Source organism: Cryptotermes secundus, unplaced genomic scaffold (assembly GCF_002891405.2).
Source record: "Cryptotermes secundus unplaced genomic scaffold, Csec_1.0 scaffold215, whole genome shotgun sequence".
Taxonomy (NCBI): domain Eukaryota; kingdom Metazoa; phylum Arthropoda; class Insecta; order Blattodea; family Kalotermitidae; genus Cryptotermes; species Cryptotermes secundus.
Genome location: NW_019743150.1, coordinates 893,314 through 901,919, shown reverse-complemented (window position 1 = coordinate 901,919; position 8,606 = coordinate 893,314). Strand labels below are relative to the sequence as shown.

The 8,606-nt window shown below is 40.7% G+C and overlaps 1 long non-coding RNA gene across 2 annotated transcripts in view; it reads right to left on the bottom strand.

Annotated features, from left to right (window-relative positions):
- Positions 1-135: 135 nt before the first annotated feature.
- Positions 136-8,606, bottom strand: part of LOC111873840 — a 13,907-nt gene continuing 5,436 nt past the window's right edge. For both annotated transcript variants that reach the window (XR_002844448.2, XR_002844449.2), the window contains exons 3-6: positions 6,764-6,969; positions 6,021-6,155; positions 3,200-3,281; positions 136-270 (exon numbers count right to left, since the gene is read on the bottom strand). This is a non-coding gene — a long non-coding RNA (uncharacterized LOC111873840). The remainder of the gene's footprint in view (positions 271-3,199; positions 3,282-6,020; positions 6,156-6,763; positions 6,970-8,606) is intronic.

The window sequence follows — 8,606 nt, the reverse complement described above, 5'->3', positions numbered from 1 at the left end:
ACATATTCACGCCCTATCATCTATCCTGACACGAGTTCTTGCAACTATGATCTTAGCCCTAAGTAAATGGAAATCACATGGTACAAGAAGTATCATAAACAAGAATAATATGTGTTTTGAATATTTTACATGAATTGTTACGTGTATCATTTCACACTTACTTCTTGCACTTGCTGTGCACTATCTTGTAGAAAATAAAATTTGGCGGGAACCCACACACATCCTCCTCAGTGCAAAGCCATCCATGAGCATCCTTGTGTTCTCTCCAACCTGTGGACAAACAAAACAAAATTAGAATTGTATACTCCACACAGAAACTTGCTCCTCCCCATGTTAAGTTACTTGTACTTCATGCAAGTAACGGGGAGTAGCAAGTTACTCTGAAACATGAAATGCTGTAGGAAAGATTTTGCAAGTTACAAATAAACTTAACTGTCTACAAATAGTACCAACTATTCATTTTCAGCAGTGATAAAGACCTTAATACTTACTGCCCCCCCCTCGTTATATTACTTGCACCTGGTACAAGTAACTTTGGAGCCAGGGTAGCATAGTCTGTATAGCAACTGGCTATGGGCTGGACAACTAAGGGTTTGGAGTCCCAGTAGGACAAAAATTTTCCCTTCTTCAAATTGTCTAGACAGGCTCTGGGGTCCGCCCAACCTATCCAGTGAGTCCCAGGGATGAAGCTGACCATTCACCTCCAGCTAGGGCTGAGGTCAAGAAAATGTGGATCTATACATCCACTCCCCCATACGCCTTTGTGGCATAGTGCTTAATTTGTTGAGCGCAGGGACATGTAACTTAAGATGGGGCAGCAAGTTGCTCTACTGCATATCCACACCAAAGACTGAATTTTTTGCAAGGACAAGTACCATGTTCCCAGTTTGTATGGCAATAACCATAACTTCAAACTACATTAAATCACTGTCTGGTTACGACACAAATTTGTAACCCTTGAATGGGAGGGGAATATGTTGAATTTCACATTAAAGCTATTACCACTTCATATACATGTTTCTGAACTGAAATGAATTTAAAACAATGCTTTCACAATTACTTCCGATTTTGGATTTGAAAATTTTTGGAAATTTACGTAACTAACGGAACCTATCAAAAATCTTCTTCTTAGTTGTTAGAGACACAGACTACTATAAACTGTTGATCCTCAGGGACCTACTTGTGCGATACATTTTCTCCCAGGCACATGGTCTCTGAAGGCTATTTATAAATCAGAATTACTTGACACTACACATTCTCTATAAGATTCCTGTATTTCTAAATGTCACCTTCACTCTTACTGGATTCCCTGTAGTCTGTTTCCAGCTAGACGTCCCTAACATATACACCTTTGTTCTCTAAGCCCTTCACATTCCTTCTCAGGCATTCCCATACAGTGAAGACTACTTCTCGGGAGAGAATTCACCAAGCTCTACATATTTATTCATGGCAATTCTAGCAAGTTATTTCTAGTTAGTTTCTCCATAGGCTCTATCCTTCTCTGGAGTCTTTTTCTTATCTATGGAAAATCCCATAAGACCTACAAATTTCATCCAAAGTACATTCATTCCCTGGGCTCAATTTCAAATCATATTATGTTGCCTCCCAGGCACTCTACATTCCCTTGAGTCATTTTTCCTATAGGCTCGTTCTAGTCAGATTCGCTAAACCCTTTGTTTTATCGTAAGTACTTCCAGATACTCCGTTTTCCACAGAGTCTGTATATGGTGAGAATTCCCTAAACCTATTCAGTCGAAGGTAAAGCTCTACCTGTAACTGGCAGTCGAGGCTCCCACATTTTCTAAACAACTGGCTTACAGAAGGCAGTAAGGTTGCCAGCCACCCTTTACCCCCCAGGAAGATTCCTGGTACTCTTTTCTGTTAAGAGGCTGAGTCAACCCCAGGGCCATAGTGTGGCTGGAAGGATTAGGTCAACTGAAAAATTCAATGACATTGAGAATCGAACCCACAACCTTCCAACTTGTAGCATAGTGCCTCAAACAACTACACTACAATGTGCCCCTTTACACAGTACCCTCATTTTTCTGAAGTCTACTTCCAGCCAGGATAAGGATTCCAGAAGCGTTACATATCTTCATATACACTTCAGTTTCCATGGACTCTAGTCAGGGTCTCCTATGAACTGTACAATTGCTTCAAGACAATTCCAGTTCTCAAATCTTTCTAGTTAGCATTCACTATACATTTTTTCCCTGGAGTGTATTTACTGTAAGGATTCACACTTACTCTCAGGCACTACCATTTCCCTGGACTCAATTTCTAGCTACCATTCCATCTCAAGCACCATTGTTTCCCCAGTAGTACAACATCTCCGCTCCTCTTTCTCTGGAGTCTCTTCCTAGCTACAATTTCATTATCTTTTGTCCAATGAACTCCCTTTTCCGTGGGATCTAGTTCTGGTCAATATCCCTTAAGGACAAATAATATCTAACCCTATGAAGGGGGACTAGCTTTTTAACATTGGGTTTCTATTCACAACACATGAATACCATGGCCAATATCATGTGTAAAATTTAAAACTATGTCTCTTTATAATGTTGTATTTTAGCGTCCTGTTGCACTGATTTTCATCCATGATACGTATGTAATGGCTGTCTTGTAATGCACTCAATTTCATGTCGCATCTTACTACATGTCACACACACATCCAACATTACAACGCTCACAGCCAAAAAGGAAGGACACAGACACAGTACACACAGAAACGACTCCCATAGTGGACGAACCATACTATACGCGAGTATGAATTAAGACATATAGATGAATAATCTTCAAGTTTTAGTATATACAAATTTTATTATAGTTGACGAATAATGTACTTTCTAAATAATTTTATGAAAGACACAAGATGGCAAACAATGTAACAGCTTAGTGTAAATAACAAACCTGAAGATGGCACTATGTTGCCGAAACATGTAGTAAGAAGCGACATATGAAATTGAGTGCACTACAAGACAGCCATTACATACGTATCATGGATGTCTCTTTATATTAATATACTGACTCTGCCACATCCTATTTCAGAAACGTAGTACCTATCTGTAGCGTACTACATTAAAGCCCTTATGACACATGCGATGATTTAAAAAAAATGTGACTTAGTAACACTGAAACTGAAATGCTAATCAAGTGAAATGATGCAACATTACAATTAACTTTCTGAAGTTCAGATTCTTACCTTTTCAGGAAACCCTTGACCCCATTCTGAATTTAATCCAACATCTCTGATGCCTATATCCTTGTCATGCATCCTGCCCAAGCTGTAAACAAATAAGACACAAAACTTAGAAACTGATATTTTAACATTTCAGAGAAGCTTTTACAACTTTGTCTCAAAACACACACTATTGCAATACTAGGGTAATTAATTTAAACATTCATTTGAACAAACTTGGTTTCCATGGTGAATCCATAAACAAGGAATTGCAACGAAACCTTCTCAGGTGACTAGCCATCTAAAAACCATGTTAATGTCTGAGACTGTTTGTCTCAAACATCAGGGGCTCATCAAATGAGTGATCCGAGTATCCTCTCAGAGTTTCTGGTGTCCTGGCACAGGACTCTTAGTCATTACATTAATCCCGGACAACGGACAAAGAGCCAGGCTCTGAAATGTTGGACACTAACTCCATCATTCACATAGCTCAGCACCCAAGATGACTTACTTGGCCACGCCATAGCTCAAGCGGTTATTCGCTGGCTTCCCACCGCAGTGGCCCAGGTTCGATCCCAGGTCTGATCAAGTGGGATTTGTGGTGGGCAAAGTGGCGCTGGGGCGGGTTTTCTCCAAGTACTTCAGTTTCCCCTGCCAATCTTCATTCCACCAAATTCTCCATCATCATAATACAATAGGCCAATCAGTGGCCACCATGCCAAGTGGACCCAGTTGGACTCCACCCCCCACTAAGCAAACTTAAAAACAAAAAAGACTTGCTTCAAATCACACAAGGTGGTTCAAATATGACCGGGACTGATTCTTTTTTTTAACCAAAATTGCCAAACACTTACTTGCACATGTCAGTCTCCAACGTACTCCCCTCCCAAGTCAACCCATTTTTTCCAACGTTCTGGAAGCATCCTGATGCCCTTTTCAAAATGTTTTGTGGTTGGCGGCGTATCCACTCCCGAACATTCTGGATGACAGCGTCGTTGTCCACAAACTGCATGCCTTGCAAGTCTGATTTGAGCCTTCCAAACAGGTAGAAATCACTTGGTGCCAAATCGGGACTGTACAGTGGATGTGTCTGAAGGTTCCAATTCAATTTCCGGAGGGTTCCCATTGTTGTTTTGGCTGTATGGGGGCGTGCATTGTCTTGAAGGAAGGCTACCCGCTTTCCACCCCTCTTCTGCTTGCATCGGATCTTTTCCTTCACATCTGTTGCCAGGAGGTCTGAGTAATAAGCTGCATTGACTNCAGCATTGCTCCAAGTTCCTTGATAGTGATGCGCCTATTCTCACGAATAAGTGCGTCTGCACGATCAATGTTTGGCTTGGTGACGGATGTTCGCGGCTGACGATCATGCGGTTCATTCTCCATGCGCTCTCTGCCCTCTCTGAAGCACTTACACCACTCAAACATATGGGTCCGTGCGAGACACTCTTCCCCATACTGTTGTTGGAGTCTATGGTGAATTTCAGTGGATGGGATGTTTTCTCCAATGAGGAATTTGATCACAATGCGTTGTTCCACGCTCCGCGGTACCTTCTGTTCACTCATCACTCTAGCAACTTCCAGACAGGAATGAACAGGTTCTAACCCTAACAGGAGGCAGGGTGGAGGTTGTGACTTCACTCTCTCAAGGTCGCACAGCTGCTGCGCAGTGCAGCTTGTTTACAAAGAAATCAGTCCCGGTCATATTTGAACCACCTAGTACAAAATACAGAAAGGTTGAATTCCATCAAGTGTAACTGCTTTATACATTTCTGCCACTAGTGGCCATCTTCAGGAGCCAAACCAGCACTACTAAGGAAAATGTTACAATATAATTGAAGGGGCTAATGTTAGGTGTTGATATTAAAACTAAATAGTTAGAACCAATTGAAGTAGACTGGATCACTATGATGTAAGTACATATATCTTCAAAATACTATGTGTATAACAAAATATGGAGGTATTTACACCAAAGCAGACTCAATTATCTGCGTGCAGATCATACACTTGCCCATTATATTTATTTCAAAAATGTGTGTGTGCCAATACAGCAAACAGGAGAAGAAATTTGACGAAGCCTACGCATGGTCTTCTGCGGTAACAAACACAGAGCTACTCGCGGCTTATAGCATTTTGAAAGATCATTTCTAAATATGAAATTGTGGATTTAGGATCATCTAATTATTAAATTAGGTTTAACCTACTGTTATGTATATGACTGTATCACATGTATGATTTTTATTCTTATTTTATTGTTAATTTTAACCAAAGTCTAGTCTAAGTTTTATCTACACTGTGAATTGAATAGAATCTAACTTGTACGAACCATTTAGAAAAATGGGAATGTTAGCATTGCAGTTCGATAATAGTATGTGTGAAACTTGCAGCACCTGAAGATGACCCATTTGAGGTCAAAACGTAGTGTCCTATACAAATAAATAAATAATAAAGTATTGTTGTGTTGACAGTAAAATCATACATGTTCATGTATCGGTGATGCTTTATAACAATTTGCAATAGATTGTACATCTAACCCTGTTGCAACCTTTTTTTTTTTTTTTTTCTTTTACACTGGCCTGCTGCTAATGAACAATGGTCCCTTTCCTCTGCTGGAAAGATATGCGTGCCACTGTTTGGCTACCAGTAGATTTAAGTGTCTGAAGTAATTTTTAGGGTTGAATGCAGCATGGATAGTGGGTACTTCAGAATTTTCGATTATCCATTGTTTTTAATTATCCACTCTATTTACTATATGCCCCTCAACCCTTTTCAAAATGCCTCTGAGTGAACTGTCCAATTAATCGGCTGTCCAGTTCTAATGTTGAAAAGCATTTGACAGGATACATACCTTTAGTATAAGGGCTCATAATGGTTGCACTACACAGGGATGATGAACTTCCTAAGTGCTACATGCTGAAGTTGAAGATCAGTCACATTCTTTGTAACCTGGTACAGCAATTTCTTCACTGATGCCTTCTCAAGACTGCCAACAAAATATATCAACTGTATAAACCACTGCTGTTAATCATAATCCAACTCGTTTAAGTGTCTGCAAAAATTTATTATATATAAATTCAAAATGACCCTCTGGTACTTTCATCATTAACAGTTGAGCCGGGGTAGCACAGTCAGTATAGTTACTGCCTATAGGCTGGACGACCAAGGAGTCGGAGTTCAAGTCCCAGTAGGGTCAAAATTTTCTCTTCTCCATATCGTCCAGACCGGCTCTGGCGCCCACCCAGCCTCCTATCCAGTGGGTGCTGGGGGCTCTTTCTGTGAGGATAAAGCATCAAGGGCGTCAAGCTGACCACTCATCTTCAGCTAGTGCTGAGGTCAAGAAAATGTGGATCTATACATCAACTCCCCCATATGCCTTCATGGCATAGTGCTTAATTTTACCTTAATCATTAATGGGTGATTCCCAAATGTCTCTGTTTTTCTGCAGTTCTTTACACCAATTATACTTGCAGCCACCCTCTGTCACACAAGTATCTAGGAGAAATTCTGCATTCCAGAATCTGTGAACAGCTTACCCCTTAAAGTTTTAACCACTGAGAAATGTATGTCACAAAACATCCACTTGACCTTTACCTCCTTGTCACACTGGCTCCCTCTTCCTCTTCCTCTGAGCTTCCCCTGGCCTGGGTGGAATGATGTCCCAGAACACAACTACGCAGATGCACATTTAAGGTCACTTCACATCAACGTGTACTGCATTTTGGTTGGCTCTCCATTCAGTTCAGTAGGCAAGCTCCACTGGCTGAATCCTGCAACTTCTTCAGTGATGCCTTCCCAGCCTGGCAAGAAACAGTGGCAATAACATAAAGCATTACATATTCATCAGTTAAAATCAATCCAGCATAAGGCCTTTAATTTGTGCTCCACGCCATAATGTAATGCAATGTCAATGAGAACACACTATACAATTTTTACTACATAAATTAAAATTTCTCATACTGTGCCCTCTTTAAGTGACAGAAAACTTTGTGGCCTAAAACAGAGTACAGCTTGCTGTAGCTGCAATGTGCTACCATATGCAACATCGAGACAGCTGAGGGTTCAATTTCAGATCAAAACTGACATATAGTTAATAATATCTTGCATAGATGACAAAAACCATCAAAGCCTGGATAAAGGTAAAGTCCCTATGCTTAATTAATTCAACACCACACCATGAAAATGTATGGGGGAGTAGAGGTATAGCACCATCATTCTTGAAGAATGTCTTTTGGGATGTGGCACCATGTACATCTTGTGTGAACCAATGCTGGTTCCTCACTTGTGGATTTCTCTACCCTGCAGATGGAGGCAATACGTTCCTCCGAAACGATGGTTCACACAAGATCTACGTGGCACCACATCACAGAAGACGGCATTCTTCAGTCACCACTGTGAAAACCCCAAATCTTACACCATCATTCTTGAACTCAGCACTAATGGAGGTGAGTGATCAGCTTCATGCCCTGGCCACTTTAACCCCAGCGAAAGAAGCCCGAATACCCACTGAACAGGAGCCTGGGTGAGCCCCAGAACCGGTACAGACATTACAGAGAAGAGAAAAATCTCGTATTTCTACCATAAATCGAACCTTGGCTGTCCAGCCCATAGCCCGTCACTGTATCAACTGAGCTATCCCTACTTTTCAAAGTGTGGATGCTTTCAGAAACTCTGAACAAAATACACTGTTACATGTTAATGACCAGACACTGGGTTTGAGATGGTAATTGGATTTACTAGACAATTATAATGCTCTCACTAATTCACGCACTCTGCTTCTCACTGCAGCAGCATACACTAAGTCTTCTATGTCTTTGCTGGCCGTTGCCCGGTAATGAATACCAACAATATCCTCTGCTTATGTCCTCCCTGTCTCACAACTAAGTCATGCATCACTAGCCATCACTGACTACTCACTGTACAGCCAAGAAGAGGACCAGATAGAAAATGTTTCCAGTAGTTCCTTTATTGCTGCGATTTTGTCATGGAAAATTGTTTATCGAGCTGTTTTTGTCAGTCATCATGTCACAATATATTTACAGTACAATAACGGGGATTCTAATACCTCTGCAACAGCTCATTACAAGCCTCAAAATTCATGATTTTCATTTGCAATTTGGTCCTTTGGCCCAACACTGCATTCAAAAAGGAAAGCTTCATAGAGTGAACAACAATTCCCTCATGGCTGATAAAGTAACTCATCTAAGGAGATTATGGTGAACACTGCCTCTGCTTCTTGTGACATCATCACATTCTGGGAGCTTGAAGTGAATGTCATTATGACACAGACAACATTAGATCTGTATTCCACAGATAATAATCACAGAGTAGGAGAATTCACTCGAAGGCAATGTTCCCTCTAAAATGTCTGCGGGGCAGCTGTCACACTCCCGCACACTTTTATTAGTTAAGTATATAGTCAATTTTAATTTTTTTT